The sequence below is a fragment of the Vulpes lagopus genome, chromosome 1, assembly GCF_018345385.1.
Source record: "Vulpes lagopus strain Blue_001 chromosome 1, ASM1834538v1, whole genome shotgun sequence".
Classification (NCBI taxonomy): domain Eukaryota; kingdom Metazoa; phylum Chordata; class Mammalia; order Carnivora; family Canidae; genus Vulpes; species Vulpes lagopus.
In genome coordinates this window covers 27,524,832-27,548,985 of record NC_054824.1, presented here as the reverse complement: position 1 = coordinate 27,548,985, position 24,154 = coordinate 27,524,832, and the positions used below count along the sequence as shown (strand labels likewise).

Below are 24,154 nucleotides of genomic sequence, written 5' to 3'. Positions count from 1 at the left end.
GTCACACAATTCACACAGAAATGTCTTAGGGGAACATCAATGTTTACATCTTACGTTTTTCCACTTACTGATAAGGTTAGTCTAAAATCAACTAATAAATAAATGTAAAAGCAGTAATAAAACAGTTGCTTATTAATTTTTATCAATTCCAGCCCTCTTGCTTTGTAATATCTCTAACATCTTAAATTAGAGCAAAGATTCTTAGATCAAACTCAGTTTTAAAGATGCATTAAAATTTGACCAGAGCTTAGCACAGTTCCCTACTCCGAATGAGGCCTTAAATAAATGGGAAACTCTGGGAAAATTATGTATACTCTAAAAAGCTACTTTGAAACCAAAGATGACCATCTTTACTAGCTACTATTCTGGGGCAAAGAAAATGTAAGTAGTTTGCTCAGGATTAAACTTAAATTATTCATGTTTGAACTGCTTTTGCTTTGTTATTTTTTAACTTTATTATGGTACTAAGCTAAGAGGAGCTCATTTTATTCAAGTAAGCTGTGATTTCTCACCAGTTTTATTCACAAATATGAAACTGCCTGATTAATGCCAAATATTCTCAGTACCCACATTTTATGATCACCTTCAAAAAACAGAATTTTCAAAGCCACATGAAAACCAAGAAGGCTCTGGCAAGGAGCTTACTAATTGCATCTTTTCCTTGGCTATATTTTTAAGAAATAGAAGAAAGAGGGATAAGGATGGAAGAGGACAAAGGGGTAAAAATAAAAACAAAAACTATGTACATACCAGCCACAGACCCAGGTCAGCCTGAGGGCTATTAATGCAGGAGTGCAGAATGGTCCTCAGCAACTGGGAGGATCTTTGGAAGTACTTGAATATAGAAGTCATGGCCACAAACAAGAAATGTATTCACAGCTGCTGTGGGGAGAAAACACCAAATATTACACTGAACATACTCAGACACTTAGACATTTAGGCTTTTACCTTGTGCGATCTTTACTTTCTTGTGACCACACCCAGGATGGCCCACTTAAAAATAAGTAATTCAATCACCCATAAGTAAGTATTGACTTTTTCAAGAGACCAACCTAGGTATTTGGGGAGGCAAAAAAGTAGAAGTTTCTGTCCCTGATCTCAAAGCAATACAGCCTAGCTGGAGAAATGAGTGATGCATTCAGAAAGAGAAAATGAACACCTCCAAGCAATTCCATCCTGCCAGACTTCCATACTGAACATGGCCTGGAGCAGACGGGAGGAGTCAGTTGCTCAAGGAGACTTTTTCCAACCTCTGGGGAAAGACCAGCTGCCTGTTTTTCATCATTGACTTTATCTGAGCTTCTTTTTTCTTACCATGAGTAACCCAGTGTGTCATGAGAATTCATTTTATAAAGTTGAGGGTTAGTAAGTACTAACTAAACAGTTACTTTTATCATTATTATCAATGTTACTATTAAGTAATATTTCCCAGAGGAAGAACTTCCTGGAAAGAAGAACAATGCTTTGTGAGTCCCACTCTGGAACTGAAAAATGCACAAATGCACTTCCTTACTATTATCAATGGTATTTAGGGAGAATAAACACTTCATGAATTAAATGGATGTTTATCATTTGCCATCAGGCTACAATTGCCACAGATAACTTCCTTCGAGACATTGAAACCAAGTTCCCAAAAGGTCGACATGACTTATGGTTGGCAGATGAACAAGCAGACATTTGTAAGCCATCCTGTTTATAACTAGTGTCCACCAAGGATAACAGAAGCAAAATGATGAAATAAGCAATGTGTGTTCAGATCGAAGTCACCCCAGTAGGGTGGAGAGGGGTTAGATTTGCAGGCCCCACACAACTCCCAAGACAAGACTTTGGTTCAGTGATTGCAACTTGCAGCCTTACTTTTCTTTGCATGAAGAAACCTCTGGGAGAGAAACCTATTGTCCATGTAGTTATGCTGCTTGCAGGAGGAAACGTTCTCTAATTTCTCTGCCATGTGAAGGCATCTTCTCATAGGCTTCACAAAGAAGAGAAGTTCTTCCACTAGTTGGTCAGTGGTATTAAAAAAAAAAAGAGTAAGAGGAAAGAATTCCAGTGATGTAGGTGCTCATAACTCTGCTAGTAAAATGTCAGTTATTTAGTGATAATGCCTTTGCAATGTTTTAAATATGTGAATTACCTTCATGAAAAAGTTGTAAAAATAATGAACAGTAAATCAATGCAGAAACTTCAAAGAAATATTCTAATTCCTCTGCCCTAAGTAGGCATCCTCCTTTAATTAGTACAAAAAATATCAGCCATTTTGTATGATAAACAAATACTCTGGGGTTCAGAGAAGGGTGGGATCCCTAGGGCCTGGGCCTAGGTGTCATACACCTAGGTGTCATACAAGGCATAGGGTTTGAACTAAGCCCTGAGATACAGTTTGTACTCAGCAAGGTGAAAAAAAGGAGGGGTCCATCTGAAAGAAGGAATGAGCAGTATAGGTTACCAAAGCTTTCCCAAAATTGTATCAATTCTCTTGAGCATAAATTAAGCCATGTACCTTAGTAGTACAGCTCAGTCTTAATATCTGATATATACTGGGATGTATACATCTGTCTACAATATTCATCCATCTCGAGATATGAAGCCTGGGAAGTTAGAGAATCTGTGACTATGCTTGATGAAAATCCAGAGCTATGAGACACTGGAGTACATGGATACTTACTAAAACATCTGTCCTCTCAGGGCAAAAAGACATACATGAAATGTTGCCTTTTGATCCAAATCTAAAAATGACTCACATGATCTTATTGCATCCCTCATAACTGAACTAAAAAGGCTCAGGCCTATCAATTCTCCACTTTATCTTTCACGCCCCCAGCAGGATCTCCAGACTTGGGCTCTTTACACATGGAAGGATGATGCAGTTCTGGCTTCCAAATGCTGGAATAACAAACCCTTAAACCACCCAAGACTCTAAGTTCTCTTTACACACCTCTTCCCATTTCTATCCTACTTCTTCCTCAAAAGCACTTCCAGCCACAGTAGTTCTGTCAATGCCATAACCCTCTCCTCACCCCCATCAAGAGCCTTCAGCAGGTGTCTGAGCCATGCTGGGACTTCCAAAGAGCCACTCCCAACATTTCTCTCCCTTCCTCCTTTTGAGTACAGGGCCTTGGCCACCCAACCACCATCTTTAACACAATGGATCCCCCAAATGATTTGACTTAAAAGGTATGGATTATGCAGTATTTCACCTGATTCCTCTCTACTGCTCCCACTACTAGCCCAATTTTGTTTCTTTATTCATCCATCAAACTCCTTAAGCAATGACTATGTGCCAGCTACTGTGCTTGGCATCCTCGGAAATACAAGGCAATCTAAGATTCCTAAACAGTTGCCCTAAGGAGTTCACACTTCAGTGGGATTTCAGAAAACATAAAGATGACAAGGATCTAAAAGACACTCTAGGGACAGGTAGGGTAGGATCATAGGCAAAGGGACAGGAGAATACACATGGAATATCTAACTACTTCATCAGCCCACTGGTAATGCCGAACTGGGGTGGCATCCCACCAAGTCGTGCTTGTCCTTATGTTGAAGGAAATCTTGAGAATGTCTAACCAGGAGGGTCTTAGGTATAGATACTGACTGGGGACTTGAAGTTGCTGCACACACCACTGGACTTATCGTGACTTATTTCAAGTCACATATGGGGGCTGATGCGAGAAGTGAGGGATAGGCTGAGACCCTATGAAAAGCCATCCTGTAAGGCCTCCAGAAAGAAACTTCCTAAGCCAAAAAAAAAAAAATCCTGCTGTTTCTCTAACTTCTCTTGGGATAGAAACATCAATTCCAAATAATCCTAAATCCAAATACTTCCCCAACTCTGATTTGGCAGACAGAATTTAGGTTCGGTAAAATTTGAGGCTTTCTTAAAATTGGAATTCAAACTGGCATCGGTACTGATCTCTAAAGATCCAAGTGAACATAACAATAGAAAATTATGTGGCCATTAAATAAATACAAAATTGTTATTACCTACACAGAGGAATATTAAGTGAAAATCAACAACAAAACAGAAGATAAAACAGAATGAACTTACCAACTAGAATCCTTGAGGAAAAAACATGCTGAGAGGGATCAGGAGCATATAATTAGCTGGCACTTTATGTCTATGGATTTTTTACCCTGTGAAGCAGTTAATAATAATATGGAACTCATAATCCATGAGCCGAACTCTTTGCCCAATACACAGGGATACCAACTTGAAGGAAAGCAGCTAGAGGACAGTAAGCCACCTTGAGAGAATGAACACCTCTAGAAACCTAGTTCAAACAATCATATCAGACTTAAAATAAATTGACATATGGCTAAGTTCTTCCCCACTAACCAGTGGATAGGGGATTGAGTGGAACGGAAGATCACTTACAGTCATGTAAAGAAATTAAATCTCTGTGCATCTCTAGTTGTATTGTGAGTTGACAGTTCCTGACATTTTAGATCTTAATGATAAAAAATGGAACCAAAAACTTGTGATATAATTCTGCCCTAAGTCTTGGTGTCAAACATTTTTCAGGCCAGGTGTCCATGGTTACAATGAATGCAGCCACATATTCTTGGCCATTCCTGTGGTAGCTATGGCCCCCTGGTTTCTGATGGTTAATTGCAATGGAGGATCGCTCTTGCTTTAGACCCCAGAACCCTCACTGCTACTCACAAGTCCACTTCTGTGAGCACCTCTCTTAGCACCAGCCCCAGCCTGCAGGGGAGAGCAACTATTGAACTTGTAGTGAAGAGGGTACCCCTCTCACCAGCATATACCCTGATGGCCTTCACTAATGGAGTGCCCTCTGGGTCCTCCCACAGAACCTTTGTGGATATTCAGGCCTCATATAATATATCCAATTCAGCATGCTCACTTCCCTCAAACTTTTCATCTCTTCCCCTACTATCTGCCATAGCAATTTAGGCATTTCAACTTCATTCAGCAAAGACCATTACTTTCCCAGACTTCTCAAAGCTACTCTAGAAGTGAGTTTGCACCATTATCCAGGGGCCTTGCTGGATGTTAAAACATTTATCCTGTAAGAGTGCCCCCCCACCAAGTAAATGAATCCTTGCTTACCCAGTTTTATGTACCTACACCTTGATCAAATGCCTCTGAAATCCTATCCAATTGAGTACCCTCCTAGCACTTATTGGTGAATGCTAACTCTTAAAACTCCTCTAGAGTATAATCTCCATCCTTGTAAGGGCCTATAATCCCAGCTGGACTATGCTGGCATTATCCCTACTTATTGCCTTTGGAGCCAGGAGAGGCAGGGGTAGCTTCTGAGGGAGCACCTCTGTCTTTTCTGTGGAAAGGCCTCAGCAGTACTTTCCATGCAGGATAAGTGCTTGCTCTTAATAATAAGAAGAAAGCCAGGGGCACCATGGTGGCTCAGTTGGTTAAGCATCTGTCTTCACCTCAGGTCGTGATCTCAGGGCTCTGGGATCTAGCCCTGCATTGGGCTCCCTGCTCAGTGGTGACTCTGCTTCTCCCTCTCCTTCTCCTTCTACCCCTCCCTACTTGTACTTTCTCTCTCTCTCTCTCTCTCTCTCTCTCTCTCTCTCTCAAATAAATAAATAAAATCTTAAAAAAAAAAAAAAGATACAAGTGACAATCTTCAAGGTTACCATCCAAATGCCTTCATCCATGACTCCGAGTCTCAGGTTTTCTCATCTCAGGCCCTGAGCTTAGTAAACAAATCTGCCTTGGCTGAACATTCAGTGGCCTTTCTGAATTTGCTCCTTGGCAATGTCAACACTCTCCCAGCAGGAGATAAGGACTTCTTTGTAAGTTACCAAGGATGCCATCTGGTTGTCACACCTAGTTTTTAACTGTGTTTTAACTATTCCTGGTTTCTTATTACCCCATGTAGGGCATCAATACAACTTAGTAATGACAAGCCAATTTCATTGTCCTGTGTGCCTTGTTTTCCCCCATACCTTTCAAATGCTGAATCATGGTACTTGAAGGGCACTTTCCTTTCTCAAGATGTTTTTCTAAGTCAGAATTGATTAAAAATGTTTAACAATTGGGCCACCATCTGGTGCCAGAGATCATCTATGCCCTACAAACCATTTGGGATAGGGCTCTCTTGGTCAGCTGGGTGGTGAATGATTCAGTTCCCAAATTGCCATTTGATTTCTCAGACTGTTACTGGTACTACCTGGAGAGCAGATACAAGACAGTTAGAAATACAATAGATTAATTGGGAGTGATGTCTGGAAACTATGAAGGAAAGGAGGAGTGTGAAAGGCTCAAGACCATAATGCAGGTCTGGCACCACGAAAAGAGTAGATGGCAGGAAGAATTATAGAAACAGAGTCTGAGACTGAGGTGCAGCTCTGGGAGAGTCTTGGCCAGTCCTGTGTAGAGACTAGTTTGGAGCAAAATGTACCTGTGGGAGTCCCTGGTGGTCAGAAATTGCCAGGCCCTAGTATCTCCACTGTGCTAGTCATTGGTAAGAGCTGCTCAAGGACAGCGTGGCTTCCCAAAGTAGTAGACCTCACACACACTGCAACTGGAGATTATCGGCTAAGCACACTTCTGGCAGGTTCTCTCTTGAAGAGAGATCTGAGTGTCAGAGACCTATAGATAATTAGCTGCTTCTCCTTGGGAGTTGCAGTATTTTCATAACAAATAGTATACAATATTATGCTTATTTGCTTATGTATCTTTCTGTCTAGTTAGAGATCATCATGCTCTGATGAATTATAACCTGAATCAGAACTTATTGTTGAAACTCAGAAGATGCCACTTAAGAATTTCTTTGCCTTCAGAAAAACTAGATGAACTTGGCTCAAGCCTTCCAATTTCACCATCTTGGATAAATCTTGTGTCTTTACCGTGAGAGCTGTGGCATCCAACCCTATTTCCTTAAGATACCTTTGTCTCTGTTCCTGCCTTTGTTTAGCCAGTTACACCCTTAGTCCATCCTAGAAGCAAAACCAACACTCTCTCTTTTTTCCCAAGAAGTCACACTGAGAATACCACGATTATGATACTTGGATTGACTAGAGGGACTCTGGTAGTGGGGGCACTCATCATAGTATAATATAAGGCCAAACACCACTTCCTGCTCTTTCTCAACATACGCCCATGCCCTGGGCTCCAGAAGCCACAGCTGCGGCCATCACCACAAACCCTGTACACTGAGCCTTTGGGAAGTCCAGTCCAGCCCTGTCCATTTCTGCCTGCTTCTTTCCTGGAGGCCTATCATTAATTCTAATGAATAAAATGTATACACATAAATGAATAACTGAGTATTTGGCACATAGCTGGCATTTAATAAATATTGGTGGAATATATAAGGGAGTGAAAAAGTGAAGGAATGGAATCTAGTCATTTATACCTCTAAATCAAGCTGCATTCCAGATTGAGGTGGAATCGAGCATTCTTGCAAAATACATCAAAATGGGCAAGTCAGCACAAGGCATCTGGCTCCCATAAAACTTTGTGATCAGAGGAAATAAAAGCCTATATGGCAAAGAGGTTATCCACCGGCTGGAACATTTTCTAAACAGAATATATAGAGACATTATTCTTAATCAGGTAAAACAAAGCTGGAGCCAGGAGCCAGGGAATATTCCTTGGTAAAAAAAAAAAAAAAAAAAAAAGGACCAGAGTGCTGTGCCTGTGACAAAAAAGGAAACAGTGAGAATACTGGATCCCTGTCACCAGAGCAAGTCTGCTTCCACTTCAGCAGGCCCCCATGGGCAGTCCTGGAGCAGGCACAGAAATGTGGTATTAGCTATGAATCCTCACAGTCGGGAAACATGTCCAACTCCAAAAAGGGCCTGCTTGCTTGTCTTTTGGTGAAAGAAAATCCCTCCTCCCCCAGAGCCTCAGGCTGGACAGGAGACAACTGTTCTCACACCCCCATTTGCAGCCTCAAAAGCATCATTTCCAACTCTTACCCCAGAGAGAAATGCCAAAAAAAAAAAAAATCCACACATATCATAAAAGACAGGTTTGCCAGAAAGAATAGTGTTTTATCCACCCCTTCTTAAGTATGCTTTCAAATGTTGTTCTTTCCCCCTCTCCTGGGTATTATGAATCACATCCTCAGGAAATACAACCAGCTGAGTAAATCAGCACTCAGATGTCTTCAGAAATGACGGTAGTTTGCTTGACTCATTGGATTGATGCAGCTATGATCAAACACTTGAAGACCTGAGACAGGTACATTCTGCTACCGATTCAAGATGAATTACATTGGTAGCCAAGTCCAGGCAAAAGGCAGGCTGGCTTAATTTAGAGCCCTTAATCAGGGGATCCCTGGGTGGCGCAGTGGTTTGGCGCTTGCCTTTGGCCCAGGGCACGATCCTGGAGACCCGGGATCGAATCCCACATCAGGCTCCCGGTGCATGGAGCCTGCTTCTCCCTCTGCCTATGTCTCTGCCTCTCTCTCTCTCTCTCTCTCTGTGACTATCATAAATAAATAAATAAATAAATAAATAAATAAATAAAAATTTAAAAAAAAATTTAGAGCCCTTAATCAGTGGGGTTACTCATTTATCTCAATAAAGGAAGTAAGCCAAAGCAGTCTGGGAATGCAGCTTAAGGAATAACATTACTAGTTTTTCACATGAACAACTAGGAGCTACCAAGGAGAAGTTGTGTTGTTAGATTATCTCTTATCAATGTAGAAAATTAAAGAAATTTAGACTCTGAGTCCAGAAATAATTTTGAAAGGAAGAACAATATAATCATTTTACGTTCACACAAATTTTCCCCTGTGTTCTAGCCTTTATACACTAATTGGGCATTACTAGGGGAGGTGAGTCAAGTTGGCCACAGTTCAGGAGACTGAGTGAGACCTGTCCATGCTATGCAAATAAATAATAGGAAACATTTTTATTTATCTTGCAAAATCGGAAGGAACCTAAAACTGATGGGCAGACAAGTACAGTCATAGTATGATCTGAGGCAGATGACTTAAACCCAGTTACTTCCCTCTGTCTTTTGCTTGTGAAAGAGATCTGATGGCAAACTTGGGTGAAGGGGATCTCAGGAACCAGAACATAGGTGAGAGCTCCCTGGTGCTCCCTAGCTGATGAAAGGGAATCACAAGTGTCAGTCCTTAACTGGACACAGAAAATACTCATGCTAAGTTACAAGAGAACGTTCCATTTCTTTCTCTAAAGCAAAACAATACATCTCTCCAGACCACAATCCCTCAAATTGTATCCCAAACTATGTCTTTTTAGTCCAGTTCACCTAGTCCAGCTGTGGCTAAGAATTCAAAATAAACAGTGCTGATTCTGAGAGCCACAAAGCTTTGCACGGAAAAAAAAGAAAGATAGTTATTATTGTTAAGGGGACAACTACACACATCTTTGATTCAAACCAGAGGAAAGGTGGGGCTAAAAGCCAACTGGTATAAAATGTGAAAAACTTCCTCTTTTAAGGGTGGGTGGATTTGTCTTAATAAGTTGAATGCCTAATAAGCCTGCACAAAGTCCAGGGTGGATGACTACCCCAGCTCTAGCCAGATCAGCTTTAATTCTGACTTGGGTAAATATGTGATCTGGGTGGACCCTGCCCTTTAGAGACAACTCTTAACATTCCTCTTGTTTTCTGGCCTTTCTCCATTTGAGCCACCCACTATAATTCTCCTTTACCCACCTGTTCTTTCTTCAGTGAGATGTTCCTTTACAGGAAAACCACCAGCCTATTCTGTCCCTTTGTGTGAGATAGGAAAACGTGCCTCACAGCTTCTGAGGGGGCAGGAAGCAGCACTTGGAAAGCTAACTGGTGCCTCTCTCTCCCTTGGAGGGGCACAGGCTGGCACAGACATATGCCCCATGGACTTTTCTTCACTCTCCTCCCCATTTCTAACTCATAACCCAACATGAGAACCACCTTAAGCCATGTCCCAGATCATGTGGAGCTCAGTCATTACCAAAGATCCTTGGGTAACATTTCCTAACTGAACTGCTAATTAAAAGTGGTTAAGAAGAAAGCCTTGAGGTGTCTAGGGGGTCAGTTGGTTAAGCATCTGAGTCTTGATTTTGGCTCAGGTCATGATCTTGGAGTAGTGAGTTTAAGCCCTTTGTCATGCTCCACACTCTGAGGAGTCTGCTTAGGATTCTCTTTCCCTCTTCCCCACCCCCGCTTCTAAGATAAATAAATAAATCTTTTTAAAAAGAAAAACAATAAAAAAGGCTTAACCTGGGCTTTCCCTTCTTGGTCACTGTCTTTTATGTTGTTTGCTTATGATTTTACAGTGATACTTGTTTATCTTAGAAAGTACAAGAAGCTATTCTCTTTTTTTTCTTTTTGCAAATTATTGAATAGAAATTTTGGATTTTTGCATAATGTATCATACTTATATTTTTATGCCACTTAAAATGCTTTTGAAACACTATAATGGCTGCATTGTATTCCCTTTCACAGTAATACCTTTGTTTTTCTTTCAGCTTTACTGAGGTATAACTGACAAAATTGTAAGTTCTCCATTTTTACTCTCCCATACACATTTTATGTTTTGATGTCAAAATTTCTATCTTTGTACATTGTGCATCCATTAACAAATTATTGTAATTATAGCTGTTTTTATACTTTTATCTTTTACTCTTCATACTAGAATTATAAGCAGTTTACCTATCATTATTACAGCATTAAGTATTCTGAATTTAACTATGTATTTACTTTACCGATGAGTTTTATATTTCAATATGTTTTTCTTTACTGATTAGTATCTTTCATTTCAGCTTGAAGAACACATATTAAGGCTTTCTTGAAAGGCCAGCCTGTGGGGATGAACTCCTTTGGCCTTAGTTTTTCTGAAAAACTTATTTCTCCTTCAGTTCTGAATAACAACTTTGCCAGGGAAAGTATTTTTGGTTGGCAGATTCTTTTCTCTTTCAGCACTTTGAATCCCACTTCCCTGGCCTGCAAAGTTTCCACTGAAAATTCTGATGACAGTCTTATGGGGGATCCTTTGTATATAATAAACTGTTTTTTCTTGCTGCTTTTACAATTCTTTCTTTGTCTTTAACTTTTAACAATTTAAATTATAATGCCTCTCTGTGTAACTCTGTGATTCCTCTTATTTGGAACTCTCTAACATTCCTGGTAGATGTTTGTTTCCTTCCCAGGTTAGGGAAGTTTTCGGCCATTATTTCTCTGAATAAGCTTTCTGCCCCCTTCTCTCTGTGTCCTCCTTCTGGAACCCCTATCATGCATCTATTAGTCTTCTTATAATGTACCATAAGTCTCTTAATCTATCTTCACTTTTTTTCATTAGTTTTTCTTTTGCCCCTCTGATTGGATGAATTCTATTGCCCATCTTCAAGTTATTTATCCTTATTTCCACTTAATCTAGTCTGCTGTTGAAAACCTATATTAAATTTTTCAGCTCAATTATTATATTCTTCAGTTCTGCGATTTCTATTTGGTACTTTTTTATATTTTCCATCTGTTTGTTGAAATTCTCATTTTGTTCGTGTATTGTTCTCCTGACCTTAGTGAGGATCTTTATGGCTGCTATTTTGAGCTATCAAGTAAATCCTTTCTTTCTGTTTAAGATCTGTTTCTGGAGATTTAGCTTGCTCTTTGGAATGTATTCATCTGTTTCTTCATTTTCCTTATCTTTCTGTGTTGGCTTCTGAGCACAAGATCAAATAGCCACCTTTCCCAGTCTTGATAGAGTGTTCATGTATAGGAGATGAACCTCATCACTCAGTCCTGCTTGAGCTCCAAATGGTCTCTCAAACTTCTGTGATTATCCAAACCACCTTCTTCATTCTTAATAGCTCCCAGTAATTGAAGGTGTGCCAAGACTCATCAGTGTTCCACAGAGTAGATTTGCTTTCAGCACCTAGAAGCAGGATGATTAGAAGCTGGACACTAAGGCAACAGCTAGGATGGTATGTAGTCAAGCCCCTTTCAGGGAGACACTGGAAGATGGATACTTTTGCCTGCTTCCTCTGTGCCAGCCTATTTATTCGTGAAAGACACAGAGAGAGAGAGAGGCAGAGACATAGGGAGGGGGAGAGGCAGGCTCCACTTGGCGAACCTGTTGCAGGACTCAATCCCAGAACCCCAAGATCACGCCCTGAGCTGAAAGAATACACTCAACCACTGAGCCACCCAGACATCCCTGTGCCAGTCTAGTTTATAGCCATGGAGGGGGAGAGAGGATTGCTCTTTTGCCCATTAATAACTGCTTCTTTGCTACTGCCTTGTGGGACTTGTGAATGCAAGCCCCGCTGGCTATGAGCCAGGCAGTCTAGGGGACCCAGCTCTCAGGGAACAACCTCAAAAGCTGGGGTTCCAGATATGTGTATAAGATTCTTCCAGGGAGATACTGTGAACTTGGAGCAGGCTAGAGGGGGATGGCAGAAAAGATGTCTGCCACTTTCCCAAGTTCCCAGTAAGGACTGTAGTCAGCCTCTGGATGTGTGCCGAAAGACAGGGAGATGGGCATTTTTGCCTGTTCTCTCTATGCTGAGCCCTGGGTGGGGAGGGGGTAGCCACAGTGAGTACTCCATGTGCCCACCAGGGAGAAATAGCTTGTTTGTTTGATATAGTCTTGTGGATCTCACGGATGCAAGCTCTCTTGGCTTCAGAGCTAGATCTTTTGAAGGGCCATCCCCTTGGTGGATGTCTTAAAAGTTGAGTCAAACCCTTCGCTCCTCTCAGGAAGAAGCTACGAGTTGTGAATTCCTTCTCAATTGTCTGGTGCTGTTAGTGGCGTGGTTTATGGCAAGACTGTGTTTCAGCCTTTCCTACCTGTTTCCATATGGATATTTTCTCATACATCTGATGTGTAGGAATCACTTAGCTAGTTTCTAGATTTCTTTCAGAGGTAATTGCTCCATGGGTAGCTATATATTAAAGGTTTCCATGGGAGATGGGAGTTCAGGAGCCTCCTATGTCACCAGCTTGGTTGATCCTCTCTGAGTACTTTAGGTGTATCACTGGGCCTGATTGTAATATGTCCATTTATGTATTACCCATTATTGCCTATGGTCTGAAAATTGTGGGAAAATTCAAGACATGTATAAGCAAATTCGGCTCATCCATTATCTACCCAGAGACATAGCTTACCAAGCTTTTTGGAGATGACTAAATCTTCCAGGCAGGTTGGGAGAGTGTCACTTGCCCTGACAAGCCAACAGGGAAGGTAGTGTGCTGAGAACACCAGTCAACACCTCTGAGATCCCCTTTCCTTTTCTCCTCTCCTTCTCTACTTTGGAGGCCAGTGGTGGGCCACATCAAAGAACTCCCTTGCCTTCCAGCTACTAGTGGACTTCCTGAGTGAATGGCAAGAGGTCAGAGAGAAGGGAACAAGAAAGTAGATATTTATTCCCCTGGTTTCCTTCCTGCAGAGTGGCCTCCACTAAAGAGCAAAACTCCTCAGTCCCCCAGGTTCTTTCAAGGCAGCTTCTACAAATGATTTTCTGTCCTGGTCATCTCTCTCCCTTTCTAGTCCCCGAAGGACTGATCTCTTTCTAGCCCCATTCTGAATCCCTCAGTTATTCCTCCAAACTCTGCTCACACCTTCATAAAGAGTCCTTTAACTAAAACCTTCTTAAGTTATCCTATTCCGTTTCCTTCTGGGGCTCTGACTGATATTTCAGGGATGTGCAAGTGCTCCCTTACTTACAGCATAACCTTGTAACACACATCTAAGTCCAGCCATCCCTAGATCTCATAGACCATTTTACTTTTTCATATCCTTTGAGTTGCTACCACGAAAGAATAGAGAGCAAACTGGCAAAACAAGTCATAAAATGTTTCAACCCAAATATGTACTGTATAGATGGGACAAACAACGTGCTCTGCAAGTACACAGGGGAAGGAACCACTCAGGCCAAATCCCTTAGGGTGATGAGGATTTTAGTCAGATGAAACAGCCCTCACTTGGATCTGAAAGCCTTCCCACCTATCTTAATTTATGCCGGACACTAACTGCCCCTCGAAGCTTGTTCTAGCACCAGTACAGCTAGTGTTAAGGGGAGGTATACAAGACCCAACACCTCAGTCATTTATTTATTGAGTGTCTCTTTGTGCCAGGCCATGTTCTAAGTGATTATCGCAAGTAAGGCTTTTATCCTTGTATTCTCCAGTCATGAAACTAAAGGTGAGTCACACATCATTCAACATCCTTATCTTCACCATCATCTCTTCCAGACATTAGACTTCAGTTTCTCATCTTCAGAACCACATCTTCAATCTTCCATAACCCAGGACTCTTCCTCTTCTTAAGTTTTACATAAGGTATCCCAATATCCTACTCTCTAACAAATCCCTATCAGCTGTCTTATGTTCTCATTTTCATAATGCCTTCCCTTATACCTCATAGAGATATCTAGGACTTTAAACTTCCATTTATTTCCATTCATCTTTTCCCTCTTGGATCCCCTTCTTTCCTTACTATTGCCCTAAGTTTCTCCCTGCTTTTAATGTCTCCACCATTCAAATATTCTCCACACTGCCGTCAGGTGAATATTTCTAAAATTATCTCTGTTCATGCTGTTCCCCAAATCTTAGCAAGGCATAATAGTCTTGAACTATTTCCTCTTCTTTAATCTTGACATGATCCCTTGCCCTTGGAAACTTTGGCTCATGTTGTGTTCTCCTGCCCAGATAGTTCTTTCTTCTCCTTGCCTTTAGTGAGCTATGTGCCATAGAGTCCCAATCTATCATCATCTCCTCACCCTGGTGCATTGTCTAATATTGCTTTTGTAGGCCTAGAGTCTTCCAGAAATCACTGTGATTGATGCAGGGTTCTGCGTCTGAGCTGACACAGGGTAACATGAAATTTTCCTAGGATCAAAGTACAAGTGACCTTGTTGTCTCTATTACATCCTTACTCCCATTGTCCTGGTTCATAAGCCCACCATCACTTACCATGTACTAGGACAGCCCCTCTACCTGAAAATGCTTCATTGTATTTGTTTGTTTATTTCTGCTTTCCCCATGATAGCAGGGATTTAATCTATCATTTATTTATTTACGACACCTAGAATCAGTAGTTCAATAAATATTGTCTGAATGTAGTCAGAAAGAATGCCTCCTAACCCTTCTTATAATCACTAAGTCATGTATGCCTCCAAGTTAGAGGATCCAGGGAAAATTGGGCTACCTAGCTAAAACTCACATTTAGTGTTCATGCCACTACGCCTTTCAGAAGTTTCAAATGCTTCCATGTTTCTAACTGGCTATGGTATAAATTCAACCTAACATAGCAGGGGAAGTGTTTTTGATTTTATCACTCCTTGCATACTGATCTCATCTGTCACCATTCTGGGTGTCCTATTTTACCCTCCAGAAGTATGCAGGAGTTTGCTGCTTCTTCCACACATCCTGATGTCCCCTCACTTCATGCTTCAGTCCCCTCTGAACATTCCCCCATTCTTTTTACCTCTCTCAGACCTATTTATCTTATCCTTTGAGGATTTACTCAGCTAACAAGTCTTCTATTAATTCTCCCTCTTATCCCAGGCCTCATCAGGTTTGGGAAATGTTACAGGCCTTGGGACAAGGTTTAGGGGAACTTGAAAAACTAGGTGTGTTGTAAAGGTAAAGATTCAGATATAATAAATAAGGCAGCCTTGGGACACCTGGGTGGCTCAGGGGCTGGGCATCTGCCTTCGGCTCAGGGCATGATCTTGGGGCCTGGGATCAAGTCCCACATCGGGCTCCTTGCAGGGAGCATGCTTCTCCCTCTGCCTATGTCTCTGCCTCTCTCTCTGTATGTGTGTCTCTCATAAATAAATAAATGAAATCTGCTAAAAAAAAAAAAAAAGAAGAAAGAAAGAAAGAAAAGAAGAGAAGAGAAGAGAAGAGAAGAAAGAAAAGAAAAGAAAAGAAAAGAAAAGAAAAGAAAAGAAAAGAAAAGAAAAGAAAAGAAAAGAAAAGAAAAGAAAAGAAAAGAAAAGAAAAAAAGAAGGCAGCATTAATAACTAAGGAGAATGAATTCCAGGCCAAGCGGCCAAAGAGATCTCAGGAGCCGAGTTGGTTTCATCTTCATTGGTTAACATTTATTGAGTACGAATATGACATACTCTGCATGCTTTACGTATTTCAGTTAATTTAACCTTCATGATGACCCCTAACTTTAATAGGGACTATTACAGCTCTTATTTTATAGATGAGAAAGTTGAGCCACAAAGAAGCTTCAGGAACTAAATTTCATAACCTTTCCTAGGTCTGTCAGCAAGTAATTGGTGAAATCACTCCAAAGTCAAGTACTTAGCAAAGCCTGCACAGCTTCCTGCATAATGGTTTATAGTTATAGAACTGATCATCTTGAACATGACAGCATCCAGACTCATCAGCTCAGCCAAGATAAGGGCTTACTATTGAAGACTGTCTGTATCCCATAAGACAATGAATCTTTCTTTGCTCTGAGATCCAAATTCATCAAGCAAACTTTTAATTAATGCTGATATTAGGAGGAACCAGGACCGGGAAGAGTCTTGGATCATAGATATAGATATTCAGATAAAGTAAAATTACATTCTATTATAAATAGATAAAGTGGCTTTCTGACTTACAGTAATCTCTCTTGTACCTGATCAGGGAACACAGCTCAAATCAAGCCTGAGTATACTAATATTCACCAAGATAGACCATATTCTGGCCCATAAGATGCAGTTTAACAAATTTAAGAGGATAGAAATCATACAATGTCTGTCCTTAAATCATAATTGTATTAAACTAAATATCAATAATATAGATACCTGGAACCCTCCAAATACTTAAATACTAAATAATTTACTTCTCAATAACACACAGGTCAAAGAAAAAATTCTCAAGAGAAACTTTAAAATATTTTGAACTATGTTAAAATGAAAACACAATTTATCAAAATTTATGCAGTGCACCCCAGTCTTGTCCTCCAGGGACTCAGTTAGAACCAGAGGTTTTTTAGGCAACAAGAATGAAGGCAGATCAAGCATATTGAGGAAAAGGTGGCTAGGTCATTGGGACACATGGGAAATTGTGAGATGGGGTCAAGTTTGCCAGAAGGCTCGGTAAGCCAAGTAGGCCACCGGAGGAGTTTGGATTGGATATTATGGTGAGGTTATAAAAAATACCCCTCCCCATCTCCCAATGCTCACGTCTTCCCTTCAGTCAGGGGACTAATGTGATAAGAAATGATTATCTAAAATTTGGAAATAGACAAAAGAGATTACTAGTGACAAAGACTATTTCCTTGACTAAACTTCAGGTAAGTACTTCTAAGCCCTCTTTTAACTAAGCCTCAATCTTGGACTTCAATGTCCATCCTCACAGTCTAATTTTAATAATCCTGCTAGGTCAGTTTATCTAGAATCCTCCCCACCCTTGATATCTGATCATCCTTCATATCTAGACAAATTCCTCAACCCCCATAAACCTTCAGATGATATCTGATGACTGATCTGTCTGCAACAGAAATCTTGTTAGGTCAGTATAGCAAGAACTTTCTTACCCTTGATGTCTCTTCTCAGTCATCTTCCATCTACTGACTCCCCTTGTTCCCTGACTATAAATCCTCACCTGTCCTTGCTGTATTTGGAATTGAGCCCAGTTCTATATGAAGTCTCATATCCCCTGTTGCAAAAACTCCTGAATAAAATCTATTTTTACTGCTTTGACTACTGTCCAGTTCTTGTTCTTTTAGATGCTAAGTGTCCTTACAGTAGAGTGCTTAGCACTGTCTAGCATACCTTTTGGAGATTAACTGATTCTGTGTGCACCTTTGATCAACTTGACATTTTACAATTCTGTAGGGGTAGAGGTTAACTTGTAAAAAAAAAAAAACTGATATCAATGCAAAAGGGTTCTGTCTGAGAACAAGATGAAGAGTCCTGTTTAGAGCAAGACAAATACAATTTGCCAAGAGATCCACCTGATCTCTCTCTGATAAAAATAACAACAAAAAAATTACTCTAAAATAGAAACCTTAGGATATTAACCTGCCTTCCATCTATTAGTAATCTCTCTTCAACATTTGACTGATCATTTAAAAAATTTCTTCAAAATCTCATCTGAAATGGTTATAACATCATATAATTCATTAATTAATTGAATAAAATCTTGACATGTGTACAACATAAATGAAAGTTGTGGGATGCAGTGGCAGCAGCACTTAGAAAGAAATTTATAGCATTAAATGCATATATTTAAAAAAAAGAAATCCAAAATCACTCATCTAAATCTCCACCTTAGGAAACTAGAAAAACAAGAACAATTAACTTGAGCACCTGGGTGGCTTAGCTGGTTAAGCATCTGCCTTCAGCTCATGTCATGACCCGAGAGTCCTGGGATCCAGTCCCACATCAGGCTCCCTGCTGTGTGGGGATCCTGCTTCTCCCTCTCCCTCTGCCTGCCGCTCCCCCTGCTTGTACTCTCTCTGTGTGTCAAATAAATAAGTAAAATCTTTTTTAAAAATAAATTAATTAAATCCAAGTAAACAAAAGAAAATAAATAATAAAAATTATAGGAGAAATCAGTCTAGCTGAAACTAGGAAATCAATAGAGAAAAAAAATTTAAGCTGGTTCTTTTAAAAAATTAGCAAAGTCAATAAGCCTCTAGACAAACTAAGGAAAAGGAAAGGACACATATTACTAATGTCAGATCACTACAAATCTCATGAACATTGTAAGAACAATAAATATCATGAACAATTCTATGCCTATAAGTTTGACAACCTAGATGAAATGGAATTATTCTTTAATAGATACCATCTGCCAAAACTCACACAACAAGAAACAGACAATCTGAATAGGCCTATACTTATTAAAGAAATTGAATCAATAACTAATAATCTTCAAACAAAGAACACAAGGCCCAGATAGGCTAACTGGTGAATTACCAGCATTATCCTAATACCAAAACCAAAGACACTTTAGGAAAACTACAGACCAATATATTTCATGAACAGAGATGCAAAAATCCTAATAAAATATTACCAAACCAAATCCAACAATGTATACAAAGAATTATATACCACTACAAAGTGGAATTTATCCCAGATATGTAAGACTGGTTCAACATTGGAAAATCAATTCATGTAACCCATCACATCAGCAGCCTAAAGAAGAAAAATCACATAATCCTATCAATAGATGTAGAAAAAGCATCTGAAAAAATCCAACACCCAATAAGAAAAATTGTAAACCAAGAATAGAGAGGAATTTCCTCAACTTGAAAAAAGGTTTCAGCAAAAACCTAAAGCTAGCATCATAGTCAATGATGAGAAACCTGAAACTTTCCCACTAAGATCAGAAACAAGGCAAGGATGTCACCTCTCACCATTGTTTTTAACATTGTACTGGAAGTCATAGCTACTGCAATAAGACAAGAAAAAGAAATAAAAGGTATACAGATTGGGAAGGAAGAAATAAAACTGATTTTGTTCACAGATGATGTGATCATCTCTGTAGAAAATCTGAAAGAACTAACAAAAACTGGAACTAATGAACAGTTATAGTAAGGTTGCACAGTATAAAGTTAATATTCAAAAGTCAATTGCTGGGATGCCTGGATGCCTCAGTGGTTGAACATCTGCCTTCAGCTCAGGGCATGATTCCCAGTCCTGGGATCAAGTCCCATATCAGGCTCCTTGCATGGAGCCTGCTTCTCCTGTCTCTGCCTCTCTCTCTGTCTCTCTCTGTGTCTCTCATGAATAAATAAATAAAATCTTTAAAAAAAAAAGTCAATTGCTCTCCCAAAAATCAATTAGGACTACACCAAAATAAAAAGCTTTTGCACAGCAAAGGAAACCATCAGCAAAAAAAAAAAAAAAAAAGGTAACCTACTGAAGGGAAGAAGACATTTGCAAGTAATACATCTGATAAGGGACTAATATCCAAAATATATAAAGAACTTATGCAAAACCAAAAGTCCAATTAGAAAGAAAATGGTAAAAAAAAAAAAAAAAGAAAGAAAGAAAATGGTCAGCAAACATGAATAGATATTTTTTCAAAGAAAATGTACAGATGGCCAACAGACACATGAAAAGATGCTCAATATTATTCATCATCAGGGAAATATATATAAAACCACAATTAGGTATCACCTCACACCTGTCAGAGTGGCTAGTATAAAAAAGACAAGAAATAAGAAGTATTGGTAAGGATGTGGATAAAGGGAACTCTTGTGCACTGTTGGTGGGCATGTAAATTGGTACAATGACTGTGAAAAACAGTATGGAGTTCCTCAAAAAATTAAAAACATAAATACTATATGATCCACTAATTCCACCTCTAGTGTTTACCAAAATAAAACAAAAGCGTTATTTCAAAAAGATAAATGCACCCATATGTTTACTGCAGCATTTACAATAACCAAGATATGGAAGCAACTCAAGTGTTCCCTGATAGATAAATGGATAAAGAAGATGTGGTGTATAAGATGGAATCTTACTCAGCCATTAAAAGGAATGCAATTTTGCCATGTGCAACAACATGGCTAGAACTAGAGAACATTATGCAGTGAAATAAATCATATGGAGAAAGACAAATATCACAAATTTTATATTCCACATGTAAGATTTCCTTACAACAAACAAAACAAAACAACAAAAAATTCTTAAATACAGAGGTGGTCAATAGAGGAGAGATGTGTAGGAGGATGGGTGAAATAGACAAACATGACTAAGAGACACAAATTTCCAGTTATAAATAAGTTATGGAGATGAAAAGTACAGCACAAGGAATATGGCAATATGGGATCCCTGGGTGGTGCAGTGGTTTGGCGCTTGCCTTTGGCCCAGGGCGTGATCCTGGAGACCCGGGATCGAGTCCCACGTCGGGCTCCCGGTTCATGGAGCCTGCTTCTCCCTCTGCCTGTGTCTACCTCTCTCTCTCTCTGTAGGACTATCATAAATAAATAAATAAATAATTTTAAAAAGAATATGGCAATAATAATAATATTATTATTATATTAACAATATATGGTGACAGATAATGACTACACTTTTCATGATGAGCACTAAGTAATGTACAGAATTGTTGAATCACTGTTATACTACTGAAACTAATATAACACTATGTTAATTATACTTCAATTTTTTAAAAAATCAATTGTTTTCTAATATACCAACAATGAACAAGTGGAATTTGAAATTAAAAATATAATACTGTCTTCATTAGTACCTCCATAAATGAAATACTCAGGGATAAATCTAACAAAGTATATACAAAATTCATATGAGAAAAATGACAAAATTATGATGAAATTAATCAAACAACTAAATAAATGTTCATGGATAGGAAGATTCAATATTGTCCAGATGTTCTTCCCAACTTGATCTATAGATGCAATGCATTTCCCAATCAAAATCCCAGCCAATTACATTGTGCATTTCAACAAATTAATTCTAGAGTATATAAAAAGAGGCAAAAGACTTATAACAGCCAACACAATATTGAAGAAGAAGAAAATTAGAGGACTGATACTAACCAACTTCAAGACTTATTACAGTAATCAAAGCTAGAATAATCATAAGTGTGACATTATTAATGAAGGAATAGATACACAAATCAAATAGAATAAAATAGAGAGCCCAGAAATAGATCCAGGTATAGTCAACTGATCTTTGAGGAGAAAAACTCAATGATCTAGGGTTTGGTGATGACTTTGTAGATATCAAACCAAAGGCAAGATACATGAAAATGATAATTTATAAGCTGTACTTCATTAAAATTAAAAGTTCTGCTCTGTGTAAGACACTTTCAAAGAGAATAAAAAGAGGAGCCACAGGCTAAAAGAAAATATTTGCAAAAGACATCTGATAAAGTATTGTTATCCAAAATGAACTCTTGCAACTCAACAATAAGAAAGCAAACAACTTTAAAAAATGGGCCAAAGACTTTAACAATCACCATACCAAAGTAGATATACAGATGGCAAATAAGCTTATGAAACGATGCTCCGTATGATATGTCATTAGGGAAATGCAAATCAAAACAAAAAGATACCACTACCTATCTATTAAAATGGTCAAAATTCATAATAAAAACAGCAAATGTTAGCAAGGACGTAGAGTAACAGAAATTCTCATCCATACTTGTGGGAATGTAAAATGATAAAACCACTGTGGAAGGCACTTTGGTGATTTTCAAAAAACTAAACATACTCTCATCATATGATCCAGCAATCACATTCCTTCGTATTTACCCAATGACTTGAAAATATGTCCAAGCAAAAGCCTGCACGTGGATGTTTATAGAAGCTTTATTCAGAATTGCCAATTCTTGGAAGCAACCAAAATGTCCTTCAATAGCTATGTGGATAAACTGTGACACATTCAGACAATGGAATATTATTCAGCACTAAAAAGAAAAAAGCTATCAAGCCATGAAAAGACATGAAAGAACCCTAAAGATAGATTACTAAGTGATAAGCCAATCTGAAAAGGCTACATGCTGTATGATTCTAACTATATGACATTCTGGAAAAAAAACTATAGAGACAGTAAACAATCAGTGGTTACCAGGGGTTGAGAGGAGGAATGGCGGATGAACAGAAGATTTTTAGGACAGTGAAACTATTCTATATGATGCTCTAATGATGGATTCATGACATTATACATTTGTCCGAATTTTAAGAATGTATCACACAAGCAGTTAACCCCAATGTAAACTATTGACTTTGGATTATAAAGATGTGTTGTTATAGGTTCATCAATTGTAATAAATGAACCATTCTGGTTATGTTTATGCATATGTGAGGACAAGGGTATTTGGGAAATCTTGGTACTGTCTGCTCAATTTTGCTATGAACCCAAAACTGCTCTAAAAAAAAATAATGTATTTGGGCAGCCCAGGTGGCTCTATATCAGTATACAGTAACTCCCCCTTCTCTCTTCCCCCAACTCCTGGCTACAACCATTGCACTTTCTGTCTTTATGATATTGATGACTCTAGGTACCTCATGTAAGTGGGATTATATAATATTTGTCTTTTTGTGACTGGCTTATTTCAGTTAGCATAACGTCCTCAAGGCTATCCATATTATAGCAAATGTCAGAATGTCCTTCCTTTCTAAGCCTAAATAATATTCTATTGTATGTATATAACACATTTTTATAAAAATATTTTATTCGGGCAGGCCGGGTGGCTCAGCGGTTTAGTGCTGCCTTCAGCCCAGGGCATGATCTTGGAGACCAGGGATCGAGTCCCACGTCGGGCTCCCTGCATGGAGCCTGCTTCTCCCTCTGCCTGTGTCTCTGCATCTCTCTCTCTCTCTCTCATGAATAAATAAAATCTTTAAAATAATAATAATAATGTATTTAAAAATATCTAGGTTCTGGATCTGTTAAGCTGAGGAACATCTCTGAATCCCAGGGACTCTACCCCTTTGACTCTCCTCAGGGTCATACCATCTTTCCTTTCCTCCTGATATTTCTATGACTCTTTAACTTAATCAAATTTACCATGAATGAGTTTGACTTCACCTTAGTTACTGACATAAAAATATCACACTTTACCCCCACTTCTGTCCCGTCCATACCTGGGATAGAAGCAGGCCCCAGCTAAGGAGACTAGAGGGCCACAGGGCAAAGTCCAGGCAGAGGAATTATATCTACATCTCTCCAACTCTTCAACCTGTCACCATTTATCTGAGATATTTCTGAGCATTTAGTGGAAAACAAGAAAATGACAGGCACAGTTTATGTCTCAGGAAACTAACATAAATGTCAAGGCAAGTTATTCTCTGGTAGCAATGTAAAAATATGTTTGCAAACCAACATATCAGCATTGGCAAATAATCCAAGCAATAAAGCATGTCCAACACAATTAGAAAGGGTCAATCCCAGCACATGGAGAATGTTGTTACTTCTGAAGTGAGATTAGGCATATGCAGAATATTCATGTTAATAAAGGATGAGGTAGATCAAGTTGTTTCCATGTCTATCATGCAATCAGTTATGAAAGTGCCCAAAACAAAATGCTGAAATAGCAACAAAAAAATTAAAAACAAAAACATCTCTGTCCCTATGACTTTAGAGAAGAAAGGTGTATTTCTTATATGATGCTATTGGCTGAATATTTATGCCCCGCCAAAAAAAATTGTATGATGAAACCCTAATTTACTTGAATACAGGTCTTTCACCTCTTTGGGTAAGTTTATTCTACATATTTTATTGGTTTTGGTGCAACTATAAATGGGATTATTTTCTTATTTTCACTTTCTGCTGCTTCATTATTAGTGTA

The 24,154-nt window shown here is 39.0% G+C and overlaps 1 long non-coding RNA gene across 36 annotated transcripts in view; it reads right to left on the bottom strand.

Moving 5' to 3' along the window:
• Positions 1 to 24,154, bottom strand: part of LOC121472214 — a 322,481-nt gene that overhangs the window by 279,987 nt on the left and 18,340 nt on the right. For all 36 annotated transcript variants that reach the window (XR_005982807.1, XR_005982816.1, XR_005982801.1 and 33 more), the window contains exon 2: positions 751 to 882. This is a non-coding gene — a long non-coding RNA (uncharacterized LOC121472214). The remainder of the gene's footprint in view (positions 1 to 750; positions 883 to 24,154) is intronic.